Source organism: Xyrauchen texanus, chromosome 1, assembly GCF_025860055.1.
Source record: "Xyrauchen texanus isolate HMW12.3.18 chromosome 1, RBS_HiC_50CHRs, whole genome shotgun sequence".
Taxonomy (NCBI): domain Eukaryota; kingdom Metazoa; phylum Chordata; class Actinopteri; order Cypriniformes; family Catostomidae; genus Xyrauchen; species Xyrauchen texanus.
Genome location: NC_068276.1, coordinates 64,045,158 through 64,060,336, shown reverse-complemented (window position 1 = coordinate 64,060,336; position 15,179 = coordinate 64,045,158). Strand labels below are relative to the sequence as shown.

Here is a 15,179-nt window from a genome sequence, read left to right as displayed (position 1 = left end):
TGAAAGAGATAGTGAGTGAGTGAGTGACTGACTGAAAGAGATAGTGAGTGAGTGAGTGAGTGAGTGAGTGACTGACTGAAAGAGATAGTGAGTGACTGACTGACTGAAAGAGATAGTGAGTGAGTGAGTGAGTGAGTGACTGTCTGAAAGAGATAGTGAGTGAGTGAGTGACTGACTGAAAGAGATAGTGAGTGAGTGACTGACTGAAAGAGATAGTGAGTGAGTGAGTGACTGACTGAAAGAGATAGTGAGTGAGTGAGTGAGTGAGTGACTGACTGAAAGAGATAGTGAGTGAGTGAGTGAGTGAGTGAGTGAGTGACTGACTGAAAGAGATAGTGAGTGAGTGAGTGAGTGAGTGACTGACTGAAAGAGATAGTGAGTGAGTGAGTGAGTGAGTGACTGACTGAAAGAGATAGTGAGTGAGTGAGTGACTGACTGAAAGAGATAGTGAGTGAGTGACTGACTGAAAGAGATAGTGAGTGAGTGAGTGACTGACTGAAAGAGATAGTGAGTGAGTGAGTGAGTGACTGACTGACTGAAAGAGATAGTGAGTGAGTGAGTGACTGACTGAAAGAGATAGTGAGTGAGTGAGTGACTGACTGAAAGAGATAGTGAGAGAGTGAGTGAGTGACTGACTGAAAGAGATAGTGAGTGAGTGAGTGAGTGAGTGACTGACTGAAAGAGATAGTGAGTGAGTGAGTGACTGACTGAAAGAGATAGTGAGTGAGTGAGTGACTGAAAGAGATAGTGAGTGAGTGAGTGACTGAAAGAGTTAGTGAGTGAGTGAGTGATGAGTGACTGACTGAAAGAGATAGTGAGTGAGTGAGTGACTGACTGAAAGAGATAGTGAGTGAGTGAGTGACTGAACGAGTTAGTGAGTGATGAGTGAGTGAGTGAGTGAGTGACTGACTGAAAGAGATAGTGAGTGAGTGAGTGAGTGAGTGAGTGACTGACTGAAAGAGATAGTGAGTGCGTGAGTGAGTGAGTGACTGACTGACTGAAAGAGATAGTGAGTGAGTGAATGACTGACTGAAAGAGATAGTGAGTGAGTGAGTGACTGACTGAAAGAGATAGTGAGAGAGTGAGTGAGTGAGTGAGTGAGTGAGTGACTGAAAGAGATAGTGAGTGAGTGAGTGACTGACTGAAAGAGATAGTGAGTGAGTGAGTGAGTGACTGAAAGAGATAGTGAGTGAGTGAGTGACTGAAAGAGTTAGTGAGTGAGTGAGTGACTGAACGAGTTAGTGAGTGATGAGTGAGTGAGTGAGTGAGTGACTGACTGAAAGAGATAGTGAGTGAGTGAGTGAGTGAGTGAGTGACTGACTGAAAGAGATAGTGAGTGAGTGAGTGACTGACTGAAAGAGATAGTGAGTGAGTGAGTGACTGAAAGAGATAGTGAGTGAGTGAGTGACTGAACGAGTTAGTGAGTGATGAGTGAGTGAGTGAGTGAGTGACTGACTGAAAGAGATAGTGAGTGAGTGAGTGAGTGACTGACTGAAAGAGATAGTGAGTGCGTGAGTGAGTGAGTGACTGACTGACTGAAAGAGATAGTGAGTGAGTGAATGACTGACTGAAAGAGATAGTGAGTGAGTGAGTGACTGACTGAAAGAGATAGTGAGAGAGTGAGTGAGTGAGTGAGTGAGTGACTGAAAGAGATAGTGAGTGAGTGAGTGACTGACTGAAAGAGATAGTGAGTGAGTGAGTGAGTGACTGAAAGAGATAGTGAGTGAGTGAGTGACTGAAAGAGTTAGTGAGTGATGAGTGAGTGAGTGAGTGAGTGACTGACTGAAAGAGATAGTGAGTGAGTGAGTGAGTGACTGAAAGAGATAGTGAGTGAGTGAGTGACTGAAAGAGTTAGTGAGTGATGAGTGAGTGAGTGAGTGAGTGACTGACTGAAAGAGATAGTGAGTGAGTGAGTGACTGAAAGAGTTAGTGAGTGATGAGTGAGTGAGTGAGTGAGTGACTGACTGAAAGAGATAGTGAGTGAGTGAGTGAGTGACTGAAAGAGATAGTGAGTGAGTGAGTGACTGAAAGAGTTAGTGAGTGATGAGTGAGTGAGTGAGTGAGTGACTGACTGAAAGAGATAGTGAGTGAGTGAGTGACTGAAAGAGATAGTGAGTGAGTGAGTGACTGAAAGAGATAGTGAGTGAGTGAGTGACTGAAAGAGATAGTGAGTGAGTGAGTGAGTGAGTGACTGACTGAAAGAGATAGTGAGTGAGTGAGTGACTGAAAGAGATAGTGAGTGAGTGAGTGAGTGACTGACTGAAAGAGATAGTGAGTGAGTGAGTGACTGAAAGAGATAGTGAGTGAGTGAGTGACTGAAAGAGATAGTGAGTGAGTGAGTGAGTGACTGAAAGAGATAGTGAGTGAGTGAGTGAGTGACTGAAAGAGATAGTGAGTGAGTGAGTGACTGAAAGAGTTAGTGAGTGATGAGTGAGTGAGTGAGTGAGTGACTGACTGAAAGAGATAGTGAGTGAGTGAGTGAGTGACTGAAAGAGATAGTGAGTGAGTGAGTGACTGAAAGAGTTAGTGAGTGATGAGTGAGTGAGTGAGTGAGTGACTGACTGAAAGAGATAGTGAGTGAGTGAGTGACTGAAAGAGATAGTGAGTGAGTGAGTGACTGAAAGAGATAGTGAGTGAGTGAGTGACTGAAAGAGATAGTGAGTGAGTGAGTGAGTGACTGACTGAAAGAGATAGTGAGTGAGTGAGTGACTGAAAGAGATAGTGAGTGAGTGAGTGAGTGACTGACTGAAAGAGATAGTGAGTGAGTGAGTGACTGAAAGAGATAGTGAGTGAGTGAGTGACTGAAAGAGATAGTGAGTGAGTGAGTGACTGACTGAAAGAGATAGTGAGTGAGTGAGTGACTGAAAGAGATAGTGAGTGAGTGAGTGACTGAAAGAGATAGTGAGTGAGTGAGTGACTGAAAGAGATAGTGAGTGAGTGAGTGACTGAAAGAGATAGTGAGTGAGTGAGTGACTGACTGAAAGAGATAGTGAGTGAGTGAGTGACTGACTGAAAGAGATAGTGAGTGAGTGAGTGACTGACTGAAAGAGATAGTGAGTGAGTGAGTGACTGAAAGAGATAGTGAGTGAGTGAGTGACTGAAAGAGTTAGTGAGTGATGAGTGAGTGACTGAGTGACTGACTGAAAGAGATAGTGAGTGAGTGAGTGAGTGAGTGACTGACTGAAAGAGTTAGTGAGTGATGAGTGAGTGAGTGAGTGAGTGACTGACTGAAAGAGATAGTGAGTGAGTGAGTGAGTGAGTGACTGAAAGAGATAGTGAGTGAGTGAGTGAGTGAGTGAGTGACTGACTGAAAGAGATAGTGAGTGAGTGAGTGAGTGAGTGATGAGTGTGTGAGTGAGTGAAAGATTTAGTGAGAGAGTGAGTGAGTGACCACATCTCACATGTGGTCAAGTTCCTCACATAGAATAAATGCATTCAATCTGAAATATAATTTTCTTTGCATTAATAATGTAAAAAATGTAATAAAAAACAGTTTTCCCTATCTATTTTGCACGATGGGGTGGTTTGTTTGAGCTTGATGGACCCTGCCTAACATGAAAAAGCAACAAATAAACAAAGTAAAAGTAAAATGTCTGTACTTGCCTGCAGGTTCTGGTGGCTACAAGGCTCAAATGATGTCATTTCCACTTTGTGATGTCATTTAAAGCAGTGGTATATTATTTAAAGATAAAACAAGTTAGTGTGACCGGTGGTAAGTCAAACTCAGGGACGCACACAAATCATAAAATATTTACCAAAAAATATGATTTATTTTGAATAAATATATCTTATATATACAGGGACACACATAAAATCCTGAAAATAATAAATGTTTGAAAAATTTTTTCAACTTATTTGGTGATATTTTAGATGCAAGTGTCATGTTGGTCAACACGGACATGTGAAATTGGCTATGTACTAATGAAAAATGATTAAAAATAGTATGTTACTCTTTAAGAATAGTATTTTTTATCATATATCATGTTAACAAGAACACATCATTTAATAACTTTAAGCTTTGGAAACACACTTTGGGATATTTTTTGTGCCTTATGCATCTCATCAAACGTTGCGGACACAAATGGCAGCTGTTTCATGGGATAACTATTTTACACATTTATGTTTTTAACACTAATAGACACCTCCTGACCTTAGGTTCTCAGTTAAATATGATCATAATCGTTTGTCTTTTTTGGATATGTGGATCGAATTATGCAGTGGCAGCCTTATATCAAAAATAAACAGATAAGACTACAATCTGCCTTGCCAGCAGTGCTCATCGAGCTCTGGAATACGGTTTACCCAAGAGCTCAGATGTCATTCTAATGAGGAACTAATTGATAAAGCTGCTGCAATTAAAAAAAAAGCTTTCGGGACAGAGCCTACTCTTGACAGTGTATTGATGAGGCTTACCAAGTGCATTTAAATTCAATAATATTCTGTCCATCTGATGATAAATTACAATTTAAAAGTGGATTGTTTTGTGCATATTTTTCCATCGTTAGCAGATGAGTGAGGTCTGACACAACAAAAATCCAGTTTTGGCGCTGTTTCAAAGTGCGCGTGAGCTCGGCGTACATGCTCATGTAGCCGGTCGATTTAGACATTTGAGTTTAATTTTATATATTTTTTATGTGCCAGGAGAAATGTTGTTTAAACTGTTAACTTCAGCAAAACTTGTGTTCAATTCATTATTTTCAATAGTTCCGATCGGGAGTTCCTACCAATTGTTGTATGTGGGGCCTTAATTAGTGGGACACCGAAGGACATTATATCACGTCTCCTTTAAGCGTTCGCGCGCTATGGAAAGCCAGACGTGTTGTCTACGCGTTGTCTACGTGTTAAAATTCGCGTATATTTGAACTGCCTGGCTTTCCATACTGGTAAACCACACAGGCAGTGCCAGCGTGTGTGAAGTGTTCATACAGGCGAAAAGAATGTGCTCGTTCATTTAGTGTTCTCGGAATCGCACGTCGAAAGCGTGTGAGGTCTTATGTCCCGGTTTCTTGTATTGTCATTAAACCCAAGTTAAACAGCATGGCATTATCGATGGCAAATTTGACAGAGGAGAGGATTATAATTGGTGAGTTATTATAATCCAGTATAGTTATCATTTAGGTAAAAAAGAAAACTGCACTTCTACAACATTTATTGATTTTTGCTCATGTTAATTTCAACGTTTACTAATGATTATTAAAATAAATAGTTGTATTTGTTAACATTACTTACGCACTGCGAACTATCAGGGTACTAAAAGGGTACACGTCTCAGATTGTTAAGAAGGTTTCAGCCAATCAGAGAGTCGTTTAATGAATGACGTGAGTCAGTGCCTAGTCAGTAAGAGACGAACGAAATATGAATGCTCCGATGCAGAAGACTAATATCTCATCTTCCCTTCAGTAATGGTTTATGTGAGCGAGTTAATGACAAGAATGTAAGTTGTTTATTTCCTTTTACCTTGTGATGTTATACATCCGTTTAAAGCAGATTTGTGTACTTTATTGAGTTATCACAAGCTCGTTTGCTTATCATCGCGGCAGTTCGCGTTAGCGCCTAAGCGCCAAAGTTCAGCCTTTACGTTTAATATAAGTAAGCATGAGTACTTTCATAGTGTGAGAGATATCTCTGGATGGTGATGTATATGGTTATTTGCCTATATTCGTGTAAATATTGTGCTAGGTGCTGTTTTCTATATCAGGTGTAAATGTTACAGCCTGTAATGACACTATAATGGCGTCCCACATAACAACTAACTCCATGTGCGTCCCTTGAACGCCACCTTGTGGATTATCTAAGAACTGCAATAACTTTAATAGTGTAACCAGTTCTATTGTATTGGTGAATGTTATTGATTTAGTTGTATCTGTAATATTATTGTTATTCTTTATTATTTTCAGACCACTTACTGTTACCACTCACTGTTACTATTCAACTTGAATTAAGAGTAAACTACAAACTCTGCTTCAAACTCTGAGTCTTATGTGTTCTTAACGACACACCAGTGCGGATACAAATCCACCTTTTCCAGCACAAATACAGTCCTTGCATAAATTCTTCAAAACACAAATTATTAAATAAGTAAAACAAAGTTGTAAAAGTAAAGTTTAAAAAGGTTATAGAAGTCTATGAAAATTGTAAAAAATATATATAAAATACATATTGTTGTATTATATAATATATATATTTACAATATATTTTCAACTCTAAAACTTCAAGAAACCCAATGCTAAATATCTGAACAAGTTCTGGGCCAGATTTTAGGCTGATGTCTCAATAAATGAACTTTAGGGAAAAAATATTTGTGTGTGCAGTACCAATCTTTTCCACTAGATGACATCCAGACTCCACCTATGACTCTTCGATTTCCATATATGTTTTTAGTTCTGAACCTTATATTTCCATACTATTCCAAATATTTATGAAGTAGATATCCTAATAGTTAGGGCAGTAATGTTAATATTTGATTTCAATTAAATCTCTAAAACCCCCAAATGTACGTGAAAGAATCAAAGCGCGTGTTATAGTTATGTTATAATGTAGAATGGCAAGTGTCCCACGGGTGTCGGGAGGGGCAGTCTTAAAAATAGAGGTTAAAGACATTTTTATAAATCATAAATTCAGATATTTATTCTTTGAATTGTGTGAAAAGTATTGATAATTTGTATCCACTGTAAGATTATAACATGTTATCCACTTTGTCTAATTGTTTTATTATTTTATAATTTCTGGTTTGCTGTAGAATTGATACAATACAAATGGACAATGTTGCCAGTAATCAGTGCAATTATGCTTTAGGTATAAGGCCAAATATACAAGTTGAGTTTCACGAAATCTGAAACAACAAAACTACATTTTGAAGTTCTGAGTTAAGATGAACAGAAGCAAACTAATTACCCATCCTAAATTGTACACACACACACTCACATTCACACACACACACACACACACACACACATTCACACACACACACACACACACACACTCACATTCACACACACACACACACACACACTCACATTCACACACACACACAGACACACACACACACACACTCACATTCACACACACACACTCACATTCACACACTCACATTCACACACACACTCACATTCACACACACACACACACTCACATTCACACAGACACACACACACAGACACACACACACAGACACACACACACACACATTCACACACACACACACATTCACACACACACACACACACACACACACACACACACTCACATTCACACACACACACTCACATACACACAGACACACACACACACACACACACTCACATTCACACACAGACACACACTCACAGACACACACACACACACACTCACATTCACACACACAGACACACACACACACACACACTCACATTCACACACAGACACACACACACACACACACACACACACAGACGTTTCTGTAATTTATAGATAGATTAGCTGAATTCTGATTATGTTCAAGATGAACCCATTTCTAACATAGCTCTCTGAGAAAACCCAGCAATCTCATCTGAAATTGATCTGGTTAACTATTGACCCATAACTTGTTTATTGTGTGAAAATCCGTTTTTGTATCTTCTGTTTGTTAACATTTGCAATAATAATAAAAAAATCTTACAGAGGATAAAAATTTAAAACTCAGTTAGAATGCTAACAATATGAAGCTTTGTATTTTACACATCTCCTGCTTCATCATCTGTGACTACCTCTGCCGTGCCGACCTGATCACTCCACTGTGTGTGGAAGAAACTGATGTCAATTACAGTTTTTCCAACTGCTTACACATCAAAATCTTTTCATGTCACACGATTATTTAAACCTCTCACTCAAAGTGCAAAACTACATACCAAATCTCCAAAACCATCAGCTATTTGTCAGCCTTTGACTCAGTTTTCAATTGCATAAAACACTTTTTTCAAAACACTACACACAATTGTGTTCTTTACTGTATTCTAAAGAATATACTTTTGGTTTATATATGTTTATGGTTTTGTTGATGCTACTGTACAACAACAGTAATGTTTGTTTACAACATTACAACAACAGTGTACTTGTAACATACCTCTCAGCAGAGTACTGTACTTTCACTGTAGAACATTGTATTGAAATGTAGATATAAGTCTATGAAATACCAAAGAGCTTTAGATTTAGAGCAACAGTGTTTACATGATATATCCAAAAATGCACTATTATGAAAGAAGTGTTTGTCAATTGATGCAAATGCTTCATTCTGACTTGTGTTTATGGCATTTTGAATGCAGTGTTACATTTTGAAGGAGATGCGAGTCATTTTGCATTTTGTGTGTGCAGTTTTGGGAATTGTGTGTAGAGTTTGTATCCTAATTGGATTCAATACAATTCCCCAAAAATCACACTGTATTAAAAAAAAAAAAATTAAACATAAAATGTAAAAAATAATTAACTTTTAATAGCAATACTTTTCCCCGTGGGACACTTGTCATTCTACATTTAAAACAATTATATCTTAGTCTAAACCAAAGTAATCTTGACTACATATCAGACTCTGTTATTCATATTTGAAGACTAATTATCAAAAGAAATGACAGCAAAAGATAAATAACAATAGATTCTTCATTTGTGATGTGCAGTCAAACTATAACACGCGCTTTGATTATTTCCGTTCATTTTTATGTGTTTTAAAGATTGAATTCAGATAAATCAAATATTAACATTACTGCCTAACTATTTCTGAATAGGATGTCTACTTCATAAATATTTGGAATAGTATGGAAATATAAGGTTCAGGGGCCTCATTTATACATTTGCTTCAGAAGTGGCGTACTGGATGAAACATAGGACGAGCGCATGCACATACATATTCGGATTTATAAAACCGCGCGCACGCATCATCCTACGTAGTTCTCTTTACGAGAGGTTCTCTCAGTATTACGTAAGCTAGCTTACGCTACGGAAAGATTCATCTTTTCTGAGATATTGAAGCCAAAAAATTATCCTTAATTTTTGTATCCATTGTCAACGCAGTGCGGCAGCTGCAGACCTTGAGCGAGCTAGCTAACGAGCTCATAGGTTGCTCTCGCGCAACTGCTGCAGCCTATAGACGAGCTTGGGCTGAACTCGCGATCCAATGAGAGGCGCCCGCTCACTGCATCAAAGCCCGCCAAAATGGGCGTGACTAGAGTGCATATAAGCGTAGTTCGTAGGCTGGAACCCTGATTTTCATCTCTTCAGCGAGCTCTCCGCATCGCTGACCTGGAAGCCGCGTCGCCGTTTGAGGGGCATCTAGCAAGCGTGGACAGCTTAGAAGAAGCCGGCCGCCTCAGCCACCTTCAGCCATCCTGCGAAGCTACGCCATCCGACGACGTATCCTTTTATTAAGCAAGCTAGTTCTCACTGAACTATTCACAAAAGAGTACGAGCGTCTTTTCAAGATGCCTCGCTCCACTTGCGCCTCATGTCGCGCTCTTCTCAGCACAGGAGACCGCCACATCATCTGGCGCTCTCTGCCTGGGACTGGGGCACGCAGAGCTCGCCTCACTGAGGGCGGATGCGATTTCTGCGAGGAGCTACCGATGTCGACCCTGCGGGCTCGACTCGAAGCCGTCAAAGCAGAAACCGCCACGCAGGAAGAAGCGCCGCCACAAAGGCTGCCGGAAACTGTGGTTGAAGCGACTGCCTCGCCGAGCCTCTCCCTCAAGCATCGCCACCCTCCCCGCCCTCGGACGCCGCAGTTGCCGCCGAGCGCCGCGACTGCTGCCATCTCGGATGACGAGCGGAGGATAAGGGCCGCTGTTCCATCATGGCTTCGACAGCGAGGAGTGGACAGGCTCCCAAGCCTCCTCCTCAGCCCAGGAATCCAGCAGGACCCGCCCGAGCCGAGCGGGAGTTAACACGCTCCTCACACAGGCCATCGACCGCCTGGCTCGAAAGTGGTCACCGCCCCTGAGCAGGCACCCAACAGACTCGACGGCTGCTTTCTTCAAAGCCATCGCCGCTCTACACCCGCTGCCCGGCCGCCCCTTCCTGCCGGAATTACATACGGAGCTTGCAAAGTCGTGGAACGCCCGCTTTCAGCCAGGACCCGCTTCACACGTCTCCACCTCTCGCGCGGGTGGACGGCGCCACTGAGAGAGGCTACTCCTCCATCCCCCGGTCGAGGACTCCGGTAGCAGCACACCTTTGTCCGCCCTCCGCAGATGGCGTTCCAAGCCTGTGCTCCCGCTCTAAGGCCTGCAGAGCGACTTCCGCCTATGTTGGCCGCGCCTATTCCGCCGCCGCCAAGCCGCATCTGCTCTGCACTCAATGGCCGCTTTACAGATCCTACAAGCAGACCTTCTTCGGAGTGGGATGAGAAAGGCAGGCACCCAGAGGCTGTTACTGATCTACTGAGCGCGACAGACCTCGCCCTTCAGCTACCAAAGCTGCAGCCCAAGCTCTAGGGAAGTGCATGGCCTCGCTGACTGTGACCGAGAGACACTTATGGCTAACACTAGCCGACATGGGAGAAGCAGAGCGCCCACGTTCCTCAACGCACCGCTCTCTCCAACCGGTCTCTTCGGCTCCGCGGTGAGTGGCATTGTTGACCGCTTCTCAGAAGTCCAGAAAGCCACCCAAGCCATGAACCTCTTCCTGCCGCGTCGCGCTAGCTCCTCTGCAGGCCGCTCACGTGATCAGCCTCCTGCACGAGCCTCTTCACAGCGCCCAGTTCAACAATCTCAGACTTCTCAGCGTCGACAGGGCGGCCCAAATTAATTGAAACCCGAGCAGCCGAAGTCTTCCTAACTGTGTTGAACAAACGACGGCTCAGTCCCGCCGCGGCCGGACCACTGTCAAAGCTTTACCCCCTGTCAGTCCCCTTCTCTCAGGCTACTACAGTGGTGAATTTAGCAGCCAACAAGCCGGTGACACTGCCCGCTTGCCTGCACTCAAACGCCGTTTTCACGGCGACCCAAATAAATCTGGTAAAGAGCAAGCATGCCATATGTGTAGAAAATGTGCCCACAACCCAGTGTTCACCTCTACACACAAGCATAACACATCCTGCGCTCCCTATCAGAGCACGCCTCATAAAGCGGTTACTGAACCGCCGAAGCGCCAGAGTCAATGAAGGCGCTCACAAATGCGCGGCGCTACCATTCTCTGCCCGCTTCTGTCACACGACCAGCCCTATGTGTAGAAAATGTGCCCACAATCCAGTGTTCACTTCTGCACACAAGCACTGCATGTCTCGTGTCCCCACCAGAGCACGCTCACATAAAGCGGTTACTGAACCGCCGAGCGCTTAGAGTCAATAAATGCGCCCACAAATGCGCACGCTAGCTCATTCTCTGCCCGCTCTGTTACACGGCCAGCAACCATTCCTCTGTGTGTAAGTCCCGTGCTCATGACTATGCTTGACGCATCACGTAACAGATGTGACTCTTTCCCCATTCATTCCAATGGGGAAGTCACTCACAAAACAGCCTGTTCATGCTGTCTCGCGCAGCAATCATGCATAATTTTGTTCAGCTCTGTGTGCGGCAATCAGAGCCGAATTGGCCATTCACCCTCTAGCGTTACGCTTCAAAGCGTGGGAAGCTATTCCAGGGATATCCAAGTGGGTGTTAAGCACAATACAACAGGGCTATTTGCTACAGTTCGATCGCCGCCTCGCCTCAGAGCTGCTCGAAACCACTCGTGAACACGGAAGCAGCGTGCATGCTTCGCTCAGAAATAGCAAGCCTTCTGTGCAAAAGGGCCATAGAAAAGTGCCACCCTCTCTGAGCGAGTCGGGCTTTACAGCCGCTATTTTCTTGTTCCCAAGAAAGACGGCGTGCCTCAGACCCATATTAGATCTCAGGGTTTTGAACAAGGTGCTTGCAAAAGACCGCTCAAAATGCTTACAATCAGGAAACTCCTCGCCAAGACGCGCGCCAGGGGACTGGTTTATTTCTCTCGATCTGAAAGATGCATACTTTCAGATTCAGATAAATCCCCGCCACAGGCCATTCTTGAGATTCGCCTGACGGCCAGGTTTATCAATACACCGCCCTTCCGCTCAGCCTGTCCTTAGCACCTCGTACTTTCACGAGCGCATGGATGCGGCGTTCAGCACCCCCGCGGAGTCAGGGTTTGCGAATTCTGAACTATTTGGACGACTGGCTGATTATGGCTCAGTCACATATGGAGCTTCTGTCTCACAGATCAGTTCTCCTCAGCCATCTGAACAGTTTGGGTCTTGCAGTCAATTGGACCAAGAGCTCACTACAGCCCAGTCAGACCATTTCCTTCCTGGGAATAGAACTAGACTCGTGGCAATGACGGCTCGCTTATCTACACAGCCACGACGCCGTGTTCAGCTGACTAGTCGCGATCTTTTCAGATGAACAGCCTCACGCCTCTGAAGAAATTCCAGAGAGTGCTAGGTTACATGGCCTCAGCCGCAGCAGTACTTCAGCTGGGTTTACTGCACATGCTCCGCTTCAGCATTGGCTAAACACCGGCGTCTCGCCGGGCTTGGGCCACAGGCCGCCAGCCCATCAAGGTGACTCAGACCTGCATATCAGCTCTGCAGCCCTGGACAGTGGCCGAATGGTATCAGCGGGGAGTGACAATGGGAGCTGTATCTCACGAAAAGTCATCTTTTCATCAACACAGGTTGGAGCGGTCCGCGAGGGCTCTCCGGTTTTCGCCTATGGTCAGTTCAGGAAAAGCTCCTTCACATAAATTGTCTGGAAATGATAGCGGTCGAGTACGCCGCGGCGCTTTCTCCCGGTCATTCAGGGTCACCACGCCCTGGTCCGCTCGGATAACAGATCTGTGGTATCCTACCTAAACCGTCAGGGCGGTGTCAGATCCAGGAACCTCTTCCATCTGACAAAACGCATACTGAGTTGGTCCCAGTGCCACCTGCGCCGCTGAGGGCGACGCGACGCGCAGGCCACCTGAACGACGGCCCGGACAGACTGTCCAGAGACAATATTACCCCAGGGAATGGTCCCTGCACGCTCAAACAGTCCAGACGTTATGGCACCTATTCGGCAGAGCAGAGATAGACCTCTTTGCGCCCAAAGAGAACTCTCACTGCCCAATATTTTTCTCGAAGCGAGGACGCAGCTGGCCCAGGACTGGCCCAGACGCCCGCTTTACGCCTTCCCTCCCGTCTCGCTATTGCCACAGGTAATGCAGAGGATCAGGGAAACGCGTCACTCGGTGCTCCTCATAGCCCCGCGTTGGGAGAATCAGACATTCTCAAAATGGTGCACCGACAGAGACCTGGACCCACGGACATGTGGGGTGTCGTCGCTGCTCGTATTTCTACAAGAGCTGCTGGATAAGGGCAGATCCCCATCCACGCTCAAAGTGTATGTGGCGGCCGTTGCGGCGTTCGCTGAACCCCTGCACGGCCAGTCATGGGGTAAAAACGAGCTGGTCATCCGCCAGCGCCCCCCATCGGTTCCTATCTGGGATCTTTCTATAGTTCTCGAAACTATGAAAGCCCCCCCTTTCGAACCACTTCAATCCGTGGATTTGAAATACCTTTCACTCAAAACCGTTTTTCTGACTGCCCTGTCATCAGTCAAACGTGTGGGAGACCTTCACGCGCTGTCTGTCAGCGCTGCGTGTCTTGAGTTTGGACCAAGTGACTCCAAGGTCATTTTAAAGCCTAGACACGGCTATGTTCCCAAGGTGATCGGTACTCCTTTCAGAGCACAGGTCATTTCCCTATCGGCGCTGCCAGCACCGGATAGCTGAACGCGACGCCAATCTCCTTTGCCCGGTCAGAGCACTGAGATTGTATACTGCGCGCCTCGCTGCTTTCAGACGCCTCGAGCAGCTTTTCGTTTCGATTGGGGCACCAAAGGTCTCGCCGCCTCGAAACAGACACTATCTAGATGGATAGTGGACGCTATTGCTGCTGCATACGCGTCAAAAGACCTGCCATGCCCGTTGGGCATTAGGGCTCACTCCACTAGAGGCATGGCATCCTCGTGGGCATGGTCCAGCGGAATTTCCATTCACGACATATGTGTGGCAGCGGGATGGACTTCCCCTCCACCTTTGTCAGATTTTACAATATGGAAGTGCCCGCTCTGCAGGCAAAACTACTAGCGGTTTAATACGCTACAGCTCCCCTGGTGAGCTGCACTGGTGGGACACATTCCACACAGACCGGCACCGCCGCTCTGTCGCTTCCGGCCCTACTATGTGCTTATGTATTACACAATCAATGACCCGCGATTCTTGCCGGCCAAATATTATTTCCCCACTCATAAGGGCTCCCCGGTCCCCCCTTAATTCCCTGGGGCTCATACAGTGGATGCTTGAGCGCACGGCGCTGACAATGGGTTCCCGTGAGCGTAAGCTAGCTTACGCAATACGAGAGAACCTCTCGTAAGAGAACGTATCGGTTACCTAATGTAACCTCGGTTCTCTCTAGATGAGGGAACGAGTATTGCGTAGCCGGCCGTGCTTCAGCCCACGTGCGACTTTTTCGCTTCAGTCAATGAAAACCAGGGTTCCAGCCTCACGAACTACGCTTATATGCACTCTAGTCACGCCCATTTTGGCGGGCTTTGATGCAGTGAGCGCCGGACGCCTCTCATTGGATGCGAGTTCGCCCAAGCTCGTCTATAGGCTGCAGCAGTTGCCGCAGAGCAACCTATGAGCCTCGCTAGCTAGCTCGCTCAAGGTCTGCAGCCGTCGCGACTGCGCTGACAATGGATACAAAAATTAAGGATAATTTTTTGGCTTCAATATCTCAGAAAAGATGAATCTTTCCCGTAGCGTAAGCTAGCTTACGCAATACTCGTTCCCTCATCTAGAGAGAACCGAGGTTACATTAGGTAACCGATACGTTTTCCCTTAATAAATCACAATCAATTCTAAATGTAGCGCAGCTTTTGCGGCTTCATGTCACGCCCATAGTTGCCCATAAATAGTCCGTGAAACGCCCACAAGTTAATATTCTTCGATTGCGAAATCATGGCAAACACAGAGAGGAAAACCAAGACACATAACTTCACTCAATGTGAAGTAGAAATTATCGTTGGCGAGGTGGGAAAAAAATGGAGTAAATTGTTAAATGTAATTTTTTTCTCCATGTTGATTATGAAAAGTTAACAACGAGAGTGAGATAGGAGGCTAATATATCGGAGACATGAAGTTGGTCAGATCACTTCATTAAGTTTGTTTTGTAGAAA

The 15,179-nt window shown here is 44.9% G+C and overlaps 1 pseudogene; it reads left to right on the top strand.

Annotated features, from left to right (window-relative positions):
* The window catches only part of LOC127645795 (basement membrane-specific heparan sulfate proteoglycan core protein-like), a 121,122-nt pseudogene that overhangs the window by 41,120 nt on the left and 64,823 nt on the right, over positions 1-15,179 (top strand).